Here is a 22,208-nt window from a genome sequence, read left to right as displayed (position 1 = left end):
TTGAGTGCGCGCGAGATATTGCGCGAACGCGCTGGGCGAAGGGGGCCGCCATTTTGAGCGCGCGGGAAAAACCTCGGTGGGGCAAATATTCCATCTGTTATGCCTGCCATTGTTGATTGGGTGATGCACGAGTGGTGGTCACGTCGGCCTATGGCTGATGGCTGACCTGACAGCCCGGAGGCGAAACCTCCGTGGTATGTCTTTAACTAATGGGCCGTGTGCTCATATGGCTCGGGGAGTCATGGTTCAGTTGTGCGGTGGCAGACTGAACCTGGTGTGCCGGGGGCTCACGGGTTTTGGGTTAGGGCGTTATTGTCTCTATAAGAGAACATTACCCCGTGGGGGGGGTCGTTGATATCTGGCCTTGCCGAGGGATTGATATTCCCTTGGCTATGAAGCGCATTTCAAAGATTGATGGAGCTCGTTTGACGGGGTTGCAGTGGGAGACGTGTCTTATATATTTGGACGATATCATTGTCTTCAGCCGCACATTTGAGGAACATTTAACACGGCTGGAGACAGTGTTCACGAGGATGCGCTCTGCGAATTTAAAATTTAAACCAAAGAAATGCCACCTACTGCAACGGTCCGTCCGTTATCTGGGGCACATTGTGAGTGCTGAGGGGGTGTCCACGGATCCGGAAAAGACGGCGTGCGTCCGGGATTGGCCGACTCCGGCCACCGTGGGGGATGTTCGGCGGGTTTTGGGATTGCCTCGTATTACCGAAGATTTGTGCCGGGGTCTGTTGCTGCCGACTCTCCCCTGCCTGCGTCCACTGATCTTGCTCGAGCGCCTGTCGTACCTGTTCCAGACAGGTCGGCCGTGACACCGAGGGGGACGAGGGGCCCTGCTCGGAGGGCGCCTGCCAGGTCTGCGAGACCTTCGAGCCCTGTAGCCCTTCCGACCCCGCCGCAGGCACATTCGAAGGACACGGCCAAGACTGATTCTTCAGGAACACGGGACGTTGGTGGACTTCCAACCGCAACAGGAGAATTACCCCCTGTCATTCATCGAGTTCCATCGCGTTCCCGTTCTGCGAGCGGGCCGCCGACCGTCCGGGACGGTCCGGCGACCCGCACACGCTCTAAATCACTTACGTTTCGTTGATTGTATGTTGTGTTGTTGTTCTTGTTCTTACCCTTGTATTTATTGCATGCTTTCTGTACGTCCGTTGATGTTACTTGTTGTTATTGTTCTGTTGTTATATTGCATGCTTGGTGTCCTTTAGCGTGGAAGGTCGGTTCACCGCATTACGCTTTGGTATTGTTCAGCCGAGGTCGGCTGGGGTTTTTTCTACGGGGGAGGGTGGTGTAATGCGGGCGTGAGCGACCTTCCGGATGTGACGTCACGGAGAGGCGGAGCCAGGTGACGTGGGTGAAAGGTTGGGGTCCTTAAGTGGGTAAACCGGAAAGAGAAGTCAGTCGGGTTGTGAATGGAAAAGGGTGAGGCCACGAGGGCGAACGAGAGGAGGGGGGCACCGCCGGCCAGCGGGAGCCGACCCCAGAGTACAGCCAGGAAGGCTGTGTGTTAGAGGCAGCGGTGTGGCTGCAGAGAGTCGCAGGAGCGACGAAGAGAGAGAGACAGCACGAGGCTGTCAGAGCTGCGGAGTAACCAAGAGCGAGAAGAGCAGCAGCGATTACAGCCAGGGGGGCTGAGAGAGAGTAACAGCAGCGGAGCTGCTGTGGGGGCTACCAACAGAGGGGCTGCTGGTGGAGTCTGGAGAGACATCGGAGTCAGCACTGTGGGGACTGAGCAAAGAGGAGACAGCCGTGTGGGTAATACAGTACGGACCAAATAAAGGACACTGAGCCAGAGATCGTGGTCAAGTCTTTTATTACACTCTGATAGTGCGCTGTTTTTGAGTTGTACGCCTTTTGGCGTCATCCGGTCCAACACCAATGGAGACTAGGCTCTAAGAAAAGCTGTCTCGGGTGTGGACCAATCAACTTCAAGGACAGTGCATATCATTATCAGAGTTGTTTCTTTTTGTTTGCATTTTGACTGCTTGTGTTGTGGTTATTGCAAACACGATCCCTTGTATAAAGGTGTAAGTTTCTGTACCAGAAAAAAAGGGTAAAAACCTATTACTACATTTTGCCACTGGTAAAGGAGGTCTCAGTGTAAATGCTTACCCGAGCTCCAAATACTCTGATAGTGCGCTGTTTTTGAGTTGTACGCCTTTTGGCGTCATCTGGTCCAACACCAATGTAGACTAGGCTCTAAGAAAAGCTGTCTCGAGTGTTGAACCAATCAACGTCAAGGACAGTGCATATTATCAGAGTTCCTTTTTGTTTGCATTTTGACTGCTTGTGTTGTGGTTATTGCAAACACGATCCCTTGTATAAAGGTGTAAGTTTCTGTACCAGAAAAAAAGGGTAAAAACCTATTACTACATTTTGCCACTGGTAAAGGAGGTCTCAGTGTAAATGCTTACCCGAGCTCCAAATACTCTGATAGTGCGCTGTTTTTGAGTTGTACGCCTTTTGGCGTCATCTGGTCCAACACCAATGGAGACTAGGCTCTAAGAAAAGCTGTCTCGAGTGTTGAACCAATCAACGTCAAGGACAGTGCATATTATCAGAGTTCCTTTTTGTTTGCATTTTGACTGCTTGTGTTGTGGTTATTGCAAACACGATCCCTTGTATAAAGGTGTAAGTTTCTGTACCAGAAAAAAGGGTAAAAACCTATTACTACATTTTGCCACTGGTAAAGGAGGTCTCAGTGTAAATGCTTACCCGAGCTCCAAATACTCTGATAGTGCGCTGTTTTTGAGTTGTACGCCTTTTGGCGTCATCTGGTCCAACACCAATGGAGACTAGGCTCTAAGAAAAGCTGTCTCGAGTGTTGAACCAATCAACGTCAAGGACAGTGCATATTATCAGAGTTCCTTTTTGTTTGCATTTTGACTGCTTGTGTTGTGGTTATTGCAAACATGATCCCTTGTATAAAGGTGTCATTTTTTGTACCAGATAAAAGGGTAAAAACCTATCACTGCTAGTGTTTTTATAGTCGCCGATTGTCACATTTTCTGGTGTATTAGCTACAATATCTTCTTGTTGCATTTGCTTAGGCGCAGTTTGCCGTTCTCCATGTGCTATGTACATGGCGTGTCCCCTCGCTGTATGTTTCACCCCATTTCCACCTGATGATGAGCACTTGTGTTGCGTTCGAAACGTCGTGATTTATTTAAATTTAATTTATTTAAATTGTATTTTATTTATACATACGTGACTTTACCGGGGAAAAAAAACAACGAGTATAGTTTCTGTAGTCAGGAAAGCTTCAATCCTAGATTCATATTACACAACTCTCTCGAAAATGTACCAGTCTTTTTGGGTCTTTCATTGACATGCTAATTTCGACACTTCCAAGATGGCCGCCTGAGGGGCGCGCTCACAGCAGCGGCTGGCTGGGCCGTTTGTGAGGGGGCAGAGGGAGCCGACGGAGGGAGCCGATGGGGGGGGCCGACGAAGCCGGGGGGGGGGGGGGGGGGGCCGACAGAGCCCGGGGAGGGGGGAGAGGGGCTGATGGAGCCGGGGGGGGGGGGGGGGGGGGGGGGGGGGGGGGTCGGTGATGAAAAAGAAATAAAGATGTCCGCCTGAGGCGCACACTGAACTCACTCACGCATCATACACTGGGAGCGTCATGCTGCCTGATGGGCGCGCTCTCAGCAGTGGCCGGGGGGGCCGAGGGAGCCGACAGAGGAAGCCGAGGGGGAGGGAGCCGATGGAGCCGGGGGGGGGGGGGGCCGACGACGGAGCCAGGGAGGACCGTGATGAGAAAAAAAGATGGCCGCCTGAGGAGTGCGCTCACAGCAGCGGCTTCCAGGGTCTGTTTGTGAGGGGGCAGAGGGAGCCGACACTGAACTCACTCACGCATCATACACTGGGAGCGTCATGCTGCCCGAGGCGCCGCACGCTCTCAGCAGTGGCCGGGGGGGGCCGAGGGAGCCGACAGAGGGAGCCGATGGAGCCGAGCGGGAGGGAGCCGATGAAGCCGAGGGTGCCTTGGTTATGCAAATTATGCGGCGGCGCCCATCACAAAGGCCTGCTGTGGAATGTCTCCACCACTTGCCCCATCAATTGCGCACTATGCGCCCGAGTCGCCTCTTTGATTATTTGCAATTCCAGCTTAACCCTTGGCTCCGTCGCTCGGTGGTGGCGAGGTCGTAGATGGGGCGCCTGCTGAACGGCTTCGTGGCGGCGGCATCACAGGTGCGTGTGTGTTTAGTGGGAGTGTACGTTCTAGCCCGTGCACGGGCTAGAGAAGAGATGGAGTGATGTGGTACAGGAGGACGTGGAGCTGAGTGGACTTGCCGATGACAGACCGCATTCTACATTGGAATTCAACCAAGCCATGTAATAAATGCTAATAACATGGTGCATAAAATTGGTTTAGTATTATACCATTTGCTGTGATGTTAAAGCATTTAACAGAACAATATAAACCCAGTTTGGCTTCTACACTAAAGGGCTAACATTAATTTACTTCTTATGTCCCCTTTCCAGGGGCACTATTAAAGTATATGCTGCCAGTAAGCAAAGCTCCAGCTGTTGGCGAGTATAAAGGGGCTGTAAAATGATAACCTTCTGCATTTTATAAATTAAGTCTAACTTTATGTATAATTATTTTCTTTATTTCATTGCAGCTCCATCAACCACTTGTTTTCCTGGTTCACAACACAATCATGTCACCCAAGAAGCTGACAATGCTGGTAAGTTCTGTGTTTTAGTTTAACCTATAGAGATAGATACATTTCCCACTTGTTTTAGTGTCCTGTCCTTTGCTCATAAATGAAATCTGTCATGAGGGGAGCGTGTAGTAGCTGTTTTTAAGGACTGATTATTGACCAACATTATGGAGTGTCCTTCAAAGCTGCTAATGTTGAAAAGACATTTTATCTAAAGTAACTTTTTTAAAAGAAGATGGCATCAAACTCTTGCAGATTGTTTAGCATTTTAAGATTCTCTAGGTTTGATGCTAAGAACACAGGTAATTTCAATTCAGTCAATTTATTTCATTATTTTTTTTCATTAGCAGGCCCATCAACCTCTACCTCCAGCTCTGGTGTCACCCAAGAAGCTGACAATGCTGGTAAGTTTACTCCTACAATCGACAATAAACTAACAATTATAAAATCAACATCCAACATATGTCAACTTACTAAAATTAAGATTTTTTTGTGTTAAACTTCCCCATAGGTCTTTCTCCTGTTGAAGTGGAGAGCAGTACCCCCATGCCTTCCACCACACCTGGCTCTCTTTCTACTCCTCCATTGGATCCAGCTAACTGGCCAACAGTCATTAATGACAAAGTACGCATTGATCTGGTTAGCAGAGGACCAGCACATGTTGACCACCACTTCACATTTCCAAAAAGACAATCAGACAATAGGAGATTTCACTATCATTTCATGTTTCGATCTCTCACAAATGGTGAAAAGGTAAAGAGAAGCTGGTTAACATATTCACAGAAAAGTAATGCGGTCTACTGTTTTTGTTGTAAATTGTTTTCAAAAAAATCAACAAAGCTCAGTACAGATGGTCAACACGGTCAAAGGGGCCTCCAACCAAATTTTGCTTAGGGCCCCCAAAGGTCTAGGGCCGGCTCTGTCAACAAGTCACCTCCAATGATTATCAGGTTGTAATCAGTTCATCGAAGGTCCCAAGCGGGGAGCATGTGTGGTGGTCATGATTGACACACACGCGCTACAACCAGGGGGAGGGGTAGAAACCGGTCCGGACCGGTCGGGCCAACGGTGGTTGGAACCCCTCGGAGGGGAGGGGTCTGGCAGGAGCTACGATCCCCCAGAGCCCCGCCCCTCGGGGAGAGAGAGTATATAAGGCGGATCCCTGAGAGCGCGAGGCAGTCCGTCTCAAGCCGAAGCCAGAAGCCGCCTGAAGAAGAAGAAGACCCTGGACCCCAAGCCGCCGACGTCCTACTAAGGGCCGGGGCTCAGTGCGGTGCCAGTGGTCGTGGGGTTAGGAGCCTGAGGTTCCCTCGGCCTGATGCCCTTGTGAGGGCCAGGTCCCACCAACTCACCCACCCACCTACCAGCTCCCACCCACCCACTCACCCACCTACCAACTCACTCACCCACTCACCCACCTACCAACTCACCCACCTACCAGCTCCCACCCACTCACCCACCAACTCACCCACCCACCCACTCACTCACCCACCCACCCTCCCACCCACCTACCATCTCCCAGTGGTCAGGGACCCACCGGGCCAGCGGTGGGTCAGCCTCCCCTAGGTTTAGCTAGCCGGAGGGCTGAAGAAGGGAGAGTCGTAGGTACGATAGCCCGGAGGCTGTACCTCCCCAGGTTGTGGGTGAAAGGGGCCATTACCCCTTTGTGTTAGGGATTAGTGTAAACTGTTTGGTGAAATAAAGCATGTTGCCTCTACGAAGACTCCGTCTCCCTCCAAGAACATTACACATGCACGGACGTTCAATGTCCCAGCTTGTGGTGAGGTTGCTGTTCTTATGGTGGGTGAGGAACATGGTAAGAGAGACATTGTGCTTCGATACCAAGACAACACCATCAAACAAATTCCTGAGACAAACATAATGATGCCCCTACAATACCCCATTATACTGTGGCAATGGCAAGATGGGTACCACGTCCAAATTCCTCAAATTATAAAAGCAACTGGACAAAGTCATCCTCACAATCTTAATTTTGGAGCTGATGATGATTGCTTGTGTTGCAATCGAAACGTTGTAGTATGCTATTATTTAATTTATTATTTTATCTTTATACGTGACTTTACCGAAAGAAGCAAAGAATCATCCTCACAATACTGTCTCCTCTAAGGACTTCTATTCCTTCAGGATCATGGACAGAAAAGGCGGAAACCACATATTGAGGTACGCCAACCTCTTTCACCAGAATGTTGAGGAGTACGCCTTCTTTACATTCAACTCAATCAAAAACGCCTGCGTGTAGAACAGTATGTTCATCTCAGGGATGCTATCAATGCTGATGGAGCTGCAAACGCTCAGAATATGGGGAGATTAGTTATGTTGCCTTCATCCTTCACAGGTGGACCAAGATACATGCATGAGAGGACTCAAGATGCCATGACCTACATCAGGCAATATGGCAGGCCCGATCTCTTTATCACCTTCACTTGCAATCCAAAAAGGAAGGAGATCCAGATTGAGCTTTATCAAAACCAAAAGCCAACAGAGAGACATTACATCATTGTGTAATATGAGGATATATCCGGCTAACTGACATATCACAACTCGTCATGGTGATTGGCCCTGCCAGTCCTGGTTTACGGCCAATGGGGGGAAGCCTGGGGGCATGGCCCTGACGTGATGGAAAGGTGACAGCTATAAGGATTGGGTCTGCTGGCTTTGGCCTCAGCCAATGGGGAGATGAGCCAGGGGCTCATCTCCCCATTGGGAGCCTGGAAGATTCGATGCAGGCTAACGAGGATTGGCGGAAACGTACCACGTGACCCGAGTATTAAATAGGGGTGGAGACGAACGACGTGGTCAGAACGGGAACGAACGGAGGAAGGGGGCCACGCGGGAGCGGGGCTCCGAGTTGCCACGTGGCAGGGCGTCTCTCTCTGTCTATCTGTCCCTCTCACGCTGCCTATCAGCAGCGTGAAGGAACTGTAACATAAGTTGAATAAAAGACGGATTCCAGAAGTCGTCTCAACGAGCTTTATTACAATTGCAAGGGTGTTTAAACTCAAAGTTGATGAACTCATGAGGGTTATTACTACAAAGGAATGCGGTGTCGTCGGGAAGACAAGATGTAACTTGCGCACCATTGAGTGGCATAAACGTGGTCTTCCTCATGCTCACATATTGCTATGGACGAGGGAAAAAATTCATGCAAATGACATTGACACATTTGTAATGCGGGCGTAAGCGACCTTCCGGATGTGACGTCACGAGGAGGCGGAGCCAGGTGACGTGGGTGAAAGGTTGGGGTCCTTAAGCGGGTAAACCGGAAAGAGAAGGCAGTCGGGGTGTGAATGGAAAGGTGTGGGGCCACGCGGGCGTACGAGCCGAGGGGGCACCGTCGAAGCGGGAGCCAACCCCGGGAACAGTAGGGAGCTACTGGGAGGTGTAAAGCTGCAGATAGATATAGGCAGTAAGGCTGTGTGTGAGAGGCAGCGGGGTGGCTGCCAAGAGTCGCAGGAGCGACGAGGAGGCGAGACAGCACGAGGCTGTCAGAGCTGCGGAGTAGCAGAGAGGAGAGTGGAGCTGCAGCAGGAACAGCCAAGGGAGCTGTGTGAGATTACAGCAGCGGAGCTGCTGTGGGGCTGCAAGAGCGACAAAGAACAGCAGCGGGGCTGCTGATGGTGACTGGAGTGACATCGGAACCAGCACTGAGAGAATAAGAGAGACAGCCGTGTGGGAATGCAGTACGGACCGAATAAAGGACACTGAGCCAGAGATCGTGGTCAAGTCTCTTATTACACTGGTGTCAGAAGTGAAACGGCATGTCTAAGCAAGTAAGGAAGAAAATTCCTCCGGCGCCAGCATCGGCTTCTTCGTCCGACGACGACGAATTCCCTCCGACCACGGATTCTGCTGGGGTGGTGGAGGAGAGCCCTGCTGAGGCGAGCACGGGGACGGGCGTGGAAGATGTCGGCGCGATGGCGGGTCCGTCAACAACATCGGACGCTGATCAAAGATGGCAACAGGTGGCAGAACAACTGGAGACACTCAAGGACGTCCTGGCGCATCTATGTCACCTCGTTACGCCAAGGACGACGGCGGAAGGAGAAGGTGCTCCACGGGCCGCCACGTTGCCTGCCCTGCCGCCGCCATTGGCCACGCGGCAAGAAGACGCCATCTTGCGCGCTCCGCGGCGCCAAACCGCCATCTTGGCCACGCCGCGGGCCGACGCCATTTTGAATTTGCCTCCAGAACAACCATCATTGGAAGACGGCGTAAAGAGGAGTCGGAGTCGCCACCTTACTACAGTTAAGGAATTCTCTATCGGGGGCGATTGGAGCGCTTTCGCCTGCCGATTTTTGGCGGCGGTTCGTTCAGCAAGATGGACCGATGCGGAGGCTTTGGAAGTGTTGCCGACTCTACTGGACGACGAATCTGTTCGATTTTTCCGTTCCATAACGGCCGATAAGAAGAAGACTTTATGTGGAGTTTTTGAGGAAATGGCCGACGCCTATGAGCCACCTGACGACGCGCATCGGCGATTCGCTCAACGACAACGAGCACCCGAAGAATCGCCCGTGGCGTTCAGGGGTGCGGTGTTGGAGCTGGCCATGGCAGCATATCCTGAGACGCCACAAGATCTGCTCGAGCCTCTCATATTGGGAAAAATGCTGGAGCTGTCTCGGGATCTGGGGATCCCCATGCCTGTGTGTGGGCATGAGAAGCTCACGTCCCGGGCGGCAGCAAAGTGTCTGGATGCGCAGTTTAATCTCCGTCGCTGGAAGCAAGTGGCGGCATGGACGGGTGGGCCCGTCAAGGAAGGAGGCGCGATGGGGTGGGACCCCACAAGGGCGATCTATGTGCCGGATGAGCGGGGTCCTCGGGAGCTGACGGCCGCCTCCTCTCCATGGTCGGGACGCGGAAGGCCGGGGCCGCGCGCTACGCCATCGGAACGGGGCCGTCGGGACGCAAGACCTGCGCTTCGGCGCAACGATGCCGATTGCTTCCGCTGCGGCCGTAGGGGCCATTACGCCAAGGATTGCTGGGCCCGCTTCCCGGGTCCGCCGCAGCAGGAGCCCACAACACCGGACAAGCCGACCAAGGAACCTCCGAAACAGACAGGCCGACCGTGACACCGCGGGGGAGGAGTGGGCTTGTTCGGAGGGCGCCTGCCACACTGTAAAAATGACAACTCAAAATTGTTCACCTTACTAAGATTTTTGCATTCACTGACAATAAAATTGCTAGTTGGAACTTGAACTATCTGTTGTAAGCCACTTGAACTCACTTTCAGACGTTTCTGAGTAAAAGTTCATCTTACTTTATAAATTGAGTTGATTTTATTTTTAAGTTGTAGTTGACACCCAGTTAAAGTGAGGTCAACTTATCTGCGCATGCTCATTTGAAATTTGTCATGGCAACCGGCTGCCACGGGGTTTCCAAGGATTTTGCCAGGAGCTCTCTTCGACAGTTTGAAAGTTTGCGTCCGCCATTTTGTCACGATGCCAGCGGTAAATTTCTCTGACTTCTTGGCCGAAGATAAACAACATTCATTCTAACAGGTAAGCTAATCATATGAATATGTATATGCATTTGGTATTTGTATTACATTTCATTGCGCGAAACAAAATCGATAAATCATAACCAGGCGAGGCGTTAATGGCAATACAAAATCCCACACTTGCTAACGTTAATTGGTTAGAAGCTAACGTAGCTTATTTTGAACAGCCAAGCTCAATATAATTCTTGTCCACATATTAATTGAAAGATTTGTGTTGCCGTTATGTTTGTTATTCTCGATGAATGATATGGCATTGTTTTATGCACGTCTGCTTTGCTCATTGACCTGAAACCGAAGCACCGGCGGTAACAGTTCACATTGCTGCTCGTGATCAAGGTAGAACTAACGTGCTAAAACTTTGATACAAAACTTCGGTTTGATACGGTTAACTAGATTTATATAGCTTCTAGCATGCGACCTTTGTGTAGGGCTGGGTAAGTTGCCGAGTTCGATACTTTTTAGGTAACGTTACCGACCGAATTGCCTCGATACTATCGAGTAACTTTATCTAAAAATGACATGTGGTTCGGTTCCAGTTCCAGAATTCGATAACGTTACCTAAGGAGTTAACTCGTCAACGTCAGTGCTCAAACAAATACATATGAAATGCACAACGACACACATAAAGTCGCTCACGCACACTCATATTATGAGACGCGCGCGCGCACCCACAACTTTTCACACGCATACTTATATGAGACGACGCAAGCACACACACACAAACTCTCCGCGCACATATTCATATGAGACGCGAGCACACACACATAATACCTTAAAGATGTGGAAAAGTCGATCAAAAGTGTGGGTACATTTCTCCAGGCTCGATGCCAACAGCGCGCGATTCAGTATTCGCATTAAAATAATTGCTGCAAAGACCGGTACCACGACAAATATGATGAAGACCTTGACAGTGCACGGAGTAAACATAAGAGCAGAAAGTTGCTCCGTCTTCGACTGGTAAATGAAGAGATACCTTGTTGATCACTCCAGTGTTTATATTTCAATAAATAACCTACTGAATGTAACGTTACACACTGTCGTTCAAAAATGTGTTGGTTTGTCAGAATTTGTTTTCTGTAAGGATGCATTAAAGTTATCAAAGGGTGACATTACAACGTGTAATGTTACAAAATATTTCGTTTTTAAATAAATCTTTTTTGAATTTTTTATTCATCAAATAATCATGAAAAAAATTATCATAGTTTCCAAAATATTAAGCAGCAAACTGTTTTCATATTTCTGAAGGGTCATTTGACACTGAAGTAATGATTTTGAAAATTCAGCTTTGATATCACAGGAGTAAATTACATTTTGAAATATATTAAAATAATATTTTAAATTGTAATACTATTTCACAATATTAAGTTTTACTGTATTTTTTTATTTTTTAAAAATCAGTTTTGGTGAGCATGAGCTCTTTATAAAAAAAATGTGTTCCTTTGTGCACTGGCTAAGGAGCATGAGTCAAACTAAAAAAATAAAACCAAAGTTTTTCTGAGGTAATGTGTTATGTATAGGGATGGGAATTGATAAGGATTTAACGATTGCTTATCGATCCGATTCCTTATCGATTCTCATTGGGTGAGGGAATAAGTACAAATGTGTTTGTTTGTATTAACTCGCTTTAATATCTGATCAGAAGACAGAGCACATACTGTATACACAAATTATGTGTAGCAACCTCAGAACAAATCTAAAAGTATAGGTGAGCTACTTCTCAAAGTGAGTGTGTGTGTGAGTGAGCATGTGTGCGTTTGTGTGTGAGTGAGTGAGCGCGAGAGAGTGTGTGTGCGCTAGTGAGTGAGCGAGAGTGTGTGCGTGAGCACTAGTGAGTGAGTGTGTATGTGTGCGCGTGTGTGAGTGAGTGAGCGCGAGAGAGTGTGTGTGCGCGCGCAAGTGTGTGTGTGTGCGCATGAGAGTGAGTGAGTGTATGAATGTGTGTGAGATAGCACGCGATGGCTTGTCGGAAAGCAACATGGCGTCCCGTTAAAGGCCTCATTATACTTCTGCGTCGAACTTCTGCCTCTGCCATGTTTGCCACGTTCTTAATCAAAACAATGCAGCGCGTGTGTGACATCATGACACATTTGCAACGAGCGGAACCGATACGCGGAATTGTTAAGCAGGCATGCTAACGGTTCCAAGGAATTGATTCACTGGGCACCGGTTCTGAAGAAGAATTGGTTCTCGGTTCCCATCCCTAGTTATGTAATCTTTTTAAAATGGATTTCATAAAATTGGTATCGAAAAAAGTATCGCTAGGAACCGGTATCGAAACTGAGGTATCGAAATTGGCGCCGGATCGAAAGATTTTGAACAATACCCAGCCCTACCTTTGTGTGTTTTAGCCCTGAAGCTCAACAGCATTAATGTGAACGGTTGCGAAGTATGTCACTGTGTTAATTTTCTCCTCTTATTTTTGTGCTAGGTTTTCTATGAAGTGTCGCTTCTGCAGCTTTGCCAGTGCCAGTCAAGAACGTCTGCTTAGGCACCATCGGCTCAGGCACGGTAGAGGAGCTTACTGGCCGTGTGTTTACGGTGACTGTGTATGTACTTTTAAAACACCTGGCGCCTTAAAGTCACATTTGACCAGATCACATTTTAGGACAGCCAAAATACATGATAAATTCACCTTTTTTTGTAATCTATGTGAATTCCGGGAAATCTGCACGCAACAGTCTTTCTTCAAACACCTTGGACGCCATTTAAAAAAACATGAGACTGTGTGTTGCCCCTTCTTGAGATGTAGTTTTAAAACAAACAATCTAAAGACTTTTAGTTCACACAAAAGTAGGAAACACAAGCATGGTGATATCAGAACCTGTTTAAGAGCAGACTTAGAAAATGAACCTGTGTCCATTGAGACAGATTCCTCTGACCAACCATTAGGTATCTGTAGTGAGGAAGATACACTTCCAGGTAGTTCTGGAAATTCAGATGTCCAAGAAAAGGAGGAGTATGTAGATGCTGAGACTCTTGAACACAGGGCTGCTGGATTTTTTCTACGTATGCAAACTGAATTACATGTTAGTAGACACGCTGTACAGAAAATAGTTGAGGGGTTTAATGATATTTTACATCTTTCAAAATCCCACTCGCAACCAGGTATCAAAGCAGTGCTTGCAGAACACGGCATTGAATTAGATGATAGCGTTCTCCATAAGATTAATGATGCTGTCTTGGAAACAAATCCATTAATTGTAAGCACTCAAGGAAAGGGTGCATTGGCCACTGATCACAGGAGAAATCTTTTTTTTAAAGATAAGTTCCCTGTAATTCAGCCTACTGAGTATACATATAAAATAACCCATAAACAAACATTTGTTTATGTTTCAATCCTCCAGGTTCTTGGGACTTTGTTGAGACAGCCAGATTTTGTGGAGAAGTTGGTGTTTAGTCAAGGGGACAACCCAGGTAAATTTTGCTCTTTTCGAGACGGACAGTACTACAAAGACAATGGTCTTCTGGGTGTGCAAGATGCAAGTATCTCTATAGGACTTTACATAGATGACCTGGAACTATGTAATCCTTTGGGGTCCTCAAAAAAAATCCATAAAATTACTGCTGTCTATTGGATTTTGTTGAATTTACCAAGCAAGTTTCGCTCTACTCTCCCCCTAATTCAACTGGCTTGTCTTGGAAAAACTGTCGATGTCAGACAATTTGGGTATGATGCCTTTCTTTATCCTTTGATTAAGGATCTTGGATATCTTGAAAAGATAGGAGTGTATATTGAGACTCTAGATACATTTGTAAAGGGAACAGTGTTCTGTGTCTGTGCTGATAACCTTGGTGCACATAGCTTAGCAGGTTTTCAGGAAGCTTTAAATGTCGAAAAATTCTGCAGATTTTGTTGCATCAGTCGAGACCAAATTGGAAATTGTGAGCCAAGGAACTTTCCACTGAGAACTGCTACGCAACACGATTCTTTTGTGGAACAACTCAAGTTGAGTGATAAGCCTAAGCCATGTGTGAATGGTGTTAAATCATCCTGTGCTTTAAGTAAGTTGTCTTTCTTCCACCCAGTTACTGGATTTCCCCCTGATCTTTTGCATGATCTATTTGAAGGTGTTGTCGCAGCGGAATTAAGTTTGTGTTTAAAAGAATTGATTAGAAAAGGTTTCATTACATTCGATGGACTGAATAACCGCATAAAACAGTTTCCATACAAATTCTCTGATTTGGTCAACAAGCCACATGCAATTACAAAGACAAGCCTTGTATCTGGAAAGGTAAACGGTAACGGACATGAAAACTGGGCACTTTTACGTTTGCTACCTCTCTTGATCGGGAACTATATACCTGAACAAGAGCAGTCATGGGAAATTTTAATGGACCTTAAAGAGATTGTGGAGATTACGGTGTCTACTACGTTATCAGAGGGAACATTATGTTACTTGGGGAATAAATTGTCTGACCATCGCCAGTTACTCACTGACACCTTTCCTGAATTTAAGTTGAAACCAAAGCATCACTTCATTGATCACTATGTGCATCTCACACGGTGCTTTGGGCCATTAGTGGATCTGTGGACGTTTAGATTTGAGTCTAAGCATAGTTTTTTCAAACAGGCAATCAATGATGCTCACTGTTTTAAGAATGTACTACTCACCCTTTCCACTAAGCATCAACACCTCATGGCATATCTTCTTTACACACAGCAATTGTTCAAGCCAAAATTGCATGTTGGTAGTGTAGATAGAGTGAAAATATCATCTTTAGATGAAAAGCTCAGGACAGGACTAGAAAAGAAGTACCCAAATGAAGATGATGTGTCTCTTGCTAAAGAAGTACATTTGTATGGGACCCAGTATGTGAGGGACATGATAGTGTCTGCGGGTGAATGCAGTGGACTGCCAGAATTCTTTAGAATACTACACATATTGGTGGACAAGTGGTGTAAAGTGTATTTTGTCACCGCAAGATTATCATCTTGGTACATGGAACATTATCGGTCTTACCAACTTATTGATAACTGTCACTCAGATGTAGAGATCCTGGATCCAGAGACTTTGAACGATTACCACCCATTGGCTGCATACCAAGTTGGTAGAACTTTGATGGTGACCCCAAGGGCTTGGCTACTGCAGTAAATTGAAATGGTAAGCACCTTTCTGTTTGTATGTTTTCATAATTTTGTCATGTGTTAATGACTTGATTTTAAGTCTTCAAGGTACAGTCATGGCCAAAAGTATTGGTACCCCTCCGGATGTGTTGGTTTTCGAGCAAAACTCACAAACTTTTGAAGGTGTTTTTAATGTAATAACCAAACCAGGATATTTTCAATAGCTCAACAGAACTGAAACAACAAAAATTGGTTTCCTCAAATTCAACACAAAATATCACCAAAATACTGCGGGAAGTGAATACTGCATGGTCAAAAGTATTGGCACTCAAAATAACCGTCTTTTGCTGTGATACAAGCACACTTTTCATTGTTAAAATCCACAGCTAAGGTTATGGATAGTCAGACATCAGCTGTGGTAGCATTCCTGAGAAGTATAAGCCCATTTCTAAAGGATAATAAAGTCGATTCTACTTGAAGAAAACCTTATACTGTCCATATAAACCAACAGATGTATAGTAAGTAAACTGGAGATTTTTGTCCGTTAGAAATGGGCTGATATTTCTCAGGAGTGCTACCACAGCTGACGTCTGACTACCCATAACCTTAGCACTGGATTTTAACACTGAAAAGTGTGCTTTTATCACGGCAAAAGACACTTGTTGTGAAGGGTGCCAATACTTTCGACCATGCAGTATTCACTTTCCACAGTATTTTGGTGATATATTCTGTTACATTTGGGGAAACCAATTGTTGTTTCAGTTGTGTTGAGCTATTGAAAATATCCTGGTTTGGTTATTTTATCAAAAAACCTTCAAAAGTTTGCGAATTTTGCTTAAAAACCAACAATTCTTGAGGTGTGCCAATACTTTTGGCCATGACTGTATATGGCTTCAGTTTAAAGTGTCATGCAAATATCTGTTCTTCTTTTGTCCTCACAGGCTTTGTTGCTTCTGGTCCACATAAATCCCAAACTCGTCCGTAAGATTCGGCTGACCAAAGCTCCTGAAACTTTAGAGGAACTGTACAATGAACTGCGTCAAAAACTTGAACTTGTGGGTGAATTCTGTATACAGTATGAAGACTCAGACTTTGGCCAGGCAGTTTGCAACCTGATTGACATAGCAGAGTTACCTTCAGAAAAGGCTGTCTTGCATATTCTGTGGAGCAATGAGGACATGCCATCACCACCACCTCCAACACCAACTCGGTCATCCTCCATCTCTTCCCTTGACACAGCCATCATTGGATCTCCAGGCTCAATCCACAGCTTATCTTCAGTTGTGCGGACATATAGGAGGAATGTTTCACAGTGGCCCACTCCGTTCCCAGTACCAGAATTCTCATATGATGTGGAACTGATACTCCGCAAGGGGAATGACACGTTTGAATTATTAGGGAAGGGTTTACATGTAACCAGAGATGTGAAAAAAGAGATTCTGGACAAGTTGGCACAAGAAATATTTTCTGTGAAAGCCTACCCTGAAAAACATGAGTTTGATTCTGTTGCTGCTGAACTTGTCAACAAACATCCCTGCCTCAAAGAGCCTGGTGGTGGTACTGGATATGCGGGATGGACAACCAGCATAAAGTACAAGATGGGGAACTACAGATCAAAACTACGTCAAGCTGGATGTAATGAGGTTGGTGTCAACAGGAGATCAAGAAGGGAGGAGGCGGATGATCATGGTGTCAACAGGCAAAGAAGAGATGATGATGATGGGGATGGTGGTCCGGAGGGAAGGTTTTCCTTGAAAAAACCAAAACGAGGTGAGGTCAACCATGCACCAGATCATCCTGAAAGCTACACCCAGGATGACTTGGAAGACCTGAGGTCTTCCCTGGTTGAAGCCATGAAGAAGAAAAACAAGGACATGGAGTTCATCAAACAGAAGATGGACATCACATTCTCCCTTAGGAGAATGGAGATTGTAGAGATGGAGCCCATGGTCTCAGAGGTTCTGGAGAGGTGGCCCGGTCTATTTCTTGAAGAACAGGTAAGGAATCTTTTTTTTTCTTGAACTTGGTGCATTTGTGTTATGTTTTTTCCATGATAGTGTATGTAGGTTAATTTGTATTATGGCTTTGAGTTTGCAGTCTTAATTATAACAATGAAATCACACTATCAGCTTGTTGTATTTGTATTGCATTTGTTTAATTCAGATTTGTCAAGAGTTCACTCGTGTGACCACCAAGGACCTGATGGGAACATTTAAAGCTGCCCTTGAGATGTTGACCCCTCGTCTGCTGAAATTGTATCGTGCCAGGAAGTGCGCCTTTAGTCGAGAGATGGAAACCCTTTTGGAAATGCTTGACAAACAGGTTGTTATATTGACTACAAGGCCCTTTCTTGGTAACACTTTACAATTTGGTTCGTTAGTTAACATTAGTTAACTACATTAGTTAACATTAACTAATAATGAACTGCACTTATACAGCATTTATTCATCTTTGTTAATGTTAATTTCGACATTTACTAATACTTTATTAAAATCTTATTAACATGAGTTAATGCACTGTGAACTAACATGAACAAACAATGAACAGCTTTATTCATATTAACTAACATTAACAAAGATTATTAAATACTATAACAAATGTATAGTTCATGTTAGTTAATACATTAAATAATGTTTAATAAATGAACCTTATTGTAAAGTGTTACCCTTTTCTTCAGTTTGTCCACTAATATTTAAACCATTAATCAAGAAGGAACTACCAAGCTAGCACTCTGCACTTTTGATGGAATATAACTTAATAATTTTTTTGCATCAGCTACATTGGTGAGCGAGTTCCATCTTGATTGTCTATTTAATACAGTAATATTTAAAGGATACGTTCACGGTTTTGCACTTTGAGCCTCTTCTGTGGGTTGATGAAATAGTGTTTGACACCCGAATTTTGACTATTGGTCCAGTCTTGAGCTTTTGGCTGATTTAGAATCGGCCCTGCCATGCTTCAGAATGGCTAGCTACATGCATTCACAAACCTGTCTTTAAATCAACCCTAAACGTTCGTTTTCAAAGATGTGCAACTCACCGATTGGTTAGTGGTGTTCGTTGAGTGTTCGTCAAACACTCTATTTCAGCCAAGATAAAAGTGCAAGGGCTCAAAGTGCAAAATAGTGAACTTATCCTTAAAAGACAAAAATAAACACTAACAAACTAACAGAGCCTGCAATTATTTTATCTGCCTACATGCACAATTGTAGAGATGGGAATACAAATGGAACCAAGTGCACATACAGGAGTACATTTCACAGAGCTAAACAAAAGTATTTGTTTGTTTTTATATTCTTCCAAAACAGACATCTGACATCACAAGTCATCGCAGACAGGCAGCTGTGGAAGGTCTTCCCATATTTCTGCGGGAGAATACTGAGAAGCTTTTCTCTAGATGCCTGGTGAGTGCAGCTTGGAAGACCTTCAGCTTTTAGTAGTGTTGTATAGCAAAGAGGCCATACACAAATAGACATCACTCTTTATTGACTAGTTTTCTACAGGACATTATTTCAGTGGTGTTTTTGTTTTGTCAGGCAACTGATGCAGATGACAAACAGGTGAAAGGCATCAAGATGGGGGTCCTCACAGTGCTTGATGATGATGACGACACAGTCATTAATATTGCCCTTGTGTTGGAGGAAACCATTGTCCTGAAAGACATCCCAGACACCCCGACTGCGCTTGCGTATCTTTTTGGCTTGCTTTATGCCCTTAACATGGAGTTCCCAAAAGACATCAAGTATACCTGTGAAACTATCCAGCACATTTTCATGGAAATGTCCACCAATTGCTCACAGCGTGTCCGGAGCTTCAAGACCAAGCTGTTAAACCAGTGATTCATTTTCCATGGGGAAGATTTATTTTATCATGTTTGTTCATTTATGTTTGGATATTTTGTAAGTCTTCACATGGACCACCTTATAGTTTTTATGTTGTTCTTTTATTTTGACTAAAAAAAAATCTGTTATTTGTAGCTGTCATATAACTGTCACGAGAATATTGATTGTTTCTCAGTAGAAGCAAGCTGTGTTTCACAATTACTGTTATAGCCTGCGTGTTTGCATTTTTGGCTAATTTCAAAGTTCAGATAATTCAGAACGTTTAGACAATTTGGCTTTTTCAGCTGGGGATTTACACATTTCTGAATTAATACTTAGGCACTATACAACTGTTTATCGGTCATCTTTGACAATATTGCATTATTTGTAAGGTCTCAACAAGAGTCGGAAAGTAAAAAAAAAGATGTATTTGCTTTGGGTATAACTCGTTTACATTGCCCAATGCCCATACTGATGTCATTATGGAATTGTAAAGCTGTGCCAAAGTCGTTCAAATAAACATGCATAAATTAACAGTTTTACTGTCAGTGGATGATTTAGTGTGTGTGTGTGTGTGGGGGGGGGGGGTAATTTAAACTCAAAATAGTAAGCTTTTACAGACTTAAAAGTTCCAGTAACTTGAACTAAAAAAACTTAGTTGTACGAACTTGAAAAACTTAGCTGGCGCAACTTAATAATTGTTGTTCTTCAAAACTTAAAAAATTAAGTTGATATCTTCAACTCAAAAATTCTGTGCAGTCGGTTACCTTGAAAATTTGAGTTGAACTAACTTAGCTGACGCAACTTAATAATTGTTGTTCTTCAAAACTTAAAAAATTAAGTTGATATCTTCAACTCAAAAATTCTGTGCAGTCGGTTGCCTTGAAAATTTGAGTTGAACTAACTTTTTCTTTTTTACAGTGCAGGGCTGCGGGACCTTCGAGCCCTGCGACCCTTCCGACCCCGCTGCAGGCGCATTCGCGGAACACGACCAAGACTGATTCGTCAGGGACACGAGACGTCGGTGGACTTCCAATCGCAGCAGGGGAATTACCCCCTGTCATTCCTCGTGTTCCATCGCGTCCCCGTTCTACAAGTGGGCCGCCGACCGTCCGGGACGGGCCGGCGACCCGCACTCGTTCCAAATCGCTTACGTTTCGTTGATTGTATGTTGTTATTGTTCTTGCCGTCGTATTTATCGCATGCTTTCGTACGTTCGTCGATGTTACTTGTGTTGTTGTTCTTGTTGTTATATTGCATGCTTAGTGTCCTTTAAGGGGGAAGGTCTGTTCACCGCATTACGCTTTGGTATTGTTCAGCCGAGGTCGGCTGGGTTTTTTTCTATGGGGGAGGGTGGTGTAATGCGGGCGTAAGCGACCTTCCGGATGTGACGTCACGAGGAGGCGGAGCCAGGTGACGTGGGTGAAAGGTTGGGGTCCTTAAGCGGGTAAACCGGAAAGAGAAGGCAGTCGGGGTGTGAATGGAAAGGTGTGGGGCCACGCGGGCGTACGAGCCGAGGGGGCACCGTCGAAGCGGGAGCCAACCCCGGGAACAGTAGGGAGCTACTGGGAGGTGTAAAGCTGCAGATAGATATAGGCAGTAAGGCTGTGTGTGAGAGGCAGCGGGGTGGCTGCCAAGAGTCGCAGGAGCGACGAGGAGGCGAGACAGCACGAGGCTGTCAGAGCTGCGGAGTAGCAGAGAGGAGAGTGGAGCTGCAGCAGGAACAGCCAAGGGAGCTGTGTGAGATTACAGCAGCGGAGCTGCTGTGGGGCTGCAAGAGCGACAAAGAACAGCAGCGGGGCTGCTGATGGTGACTGGAGTGACATCGGAACCAGCACTGAGAGAATAAGAGAGACAGCCGTGTGGGAATGCAGTACGGACCGAATAAAGGACACCGAGCCAGAGATCGTGGTCAAGTCTCTTATTACACATTTATCAGTGCTGAGCTACCCGACCCGAATCAAGACCCTGCCCTATTTGATGTGGTCTGCAAGCAAATGGTCCAGGGCCAATGTGGGGAGTTCAATCCAAATCCGCCATGTATGTATAATAAAGGACTCTTGCACTGGATCTGTCTCCGTTGTCCTTTATTGGTTCGTACAACTTGCCCGCACGGCGTCTCGCTCAGTGTCTCCTCCGTCTCCCGCTCGGCAGCCCCACTGCTGCCGTCGCTGCCCCACTATGCAGCCCCACTACTGCTCGTTACGCAACCTCTCTGCTTCCCGATCTGCAGCCCCACTGCTGCTCACTATGCAGCCCCGCTGCTGGCTTTCTGTCGCCTCTGTGCCCGGACACCGATGGCCGACGGTGTCGAGTCCCCGACCTGTGGCGATCGCGCCACTTTCCTTCTCCTGCCCCGCGTGGCCTCCTTCTCTCTCTACTCGAGCCCTTCCGGTTCCTGTCCTTAAAAGCTCTCTCTCTCCCCACGTCACCCTAACTCCTCCCACCTGTTACGTCACATCCAGCGAGCCCGTTTACGCTCGCATTACATATGCAAAACTGCAAGTGTACCAAGAAGTATCCAAGGAACTTCTTGAAAGAAACTCAGGCAGGGCATGATGGCTATCCTCTACATCGTCGCAGACATACAGAAGACGGTGGATTTGAAGCAACGCTCAGACCTGGCACTAACTCTGAAATGAAGGTTGACGACCGGTGGATCATTCCCGACTGCCATCTTCTGTGCAAGATCTTTGAGGCCCACATTAATGTGGAATTCTGCAATTCTGTGAAAGCCATCAAATATGTTTGGAAATACATCAACAAAGAGTCTGACATGGCCGTGTTTGCCTTACAAAAAGAGGGGCAAAGTGTGGATGAAGTTTAGCTTTTTGTCAAAGAAAGATACATCAGCACCAATGAGGCCATTTGGATCATTCTTGGCTTCCCCATCCATGAGCATTCCCCCACGACAATGGTCAACGCATCTACTTCACCGAAGGAAATGCCCAAGAACAGGCCCTGGGCTCCACAAGATACAACCCTGATGGCGTTTTTTTAGTGCCAAAGTGACCCATTTGCTGCCAACCTCCTCTATCATAAAGTTCCCTCTTACTATACATGTGTAATATGAGGATGCACCCGGGGGTAACTGGGCGATGGTGACAGGCTCTG

General features: G+C 46.2%; 1 long non-coding RNA gene across 4 annotated transcripts; it reads left to right on the top strand.

Annotated features, from left to right (window-relative positions):
- Positions 1 to 9,833: 9,833 nt before the first annotated feature.
- On the top strand, positions 9,834 to 18,129 carry LOC144738821 (uncharacterized). Of its 4 annotated transcripts, none has more exons than XR_013589314.1 (4): positions 9,834 to 10,210; positions 12,638 to 12,755; positions 13,554 to 15,311; positions 16,216 to 18,128. It is a non-coding gene; the product is annotated as an uncharacterized LOC144738821 (long non-coding RNA). The 4 variants fall into 4 exon arrangements; XR_013589315.1 differs by having other exon boundaries at positions 12,638 to 13,623; positions 15,196 to 15,311; positions 16,216 to 18,127; XR_013589316.1 differs by having other exon boundaries at positions 15,196 to 15,311; positions 16,216 to 18,123.
- The last annotated feature ends 4,079 nt before the right edge of the window (positions 18,130 to 22,208 follow it).

This window comes from Lampetra planeri, unplaced genomic scaffold (assembly GCF_965212315.1).
Source record: "Lampetra planeri unplaced genomic scaffold, kcLamPlan1.2.h2 scaffold_118, whole genome shotgun sequence".
NCBI classification, from domain to species: domain Eukaryota; kingdom Metazoa; phylum Chordata; class Hyperoartia; order Petromyzontiformes; family Petromyzontidae; genus Lampetra; species Lampetra planeri.
Note: the sequence above shows the minus strand (reverse complement) of the source record. Positions and strands in the feature narration are given on the sequence as shown.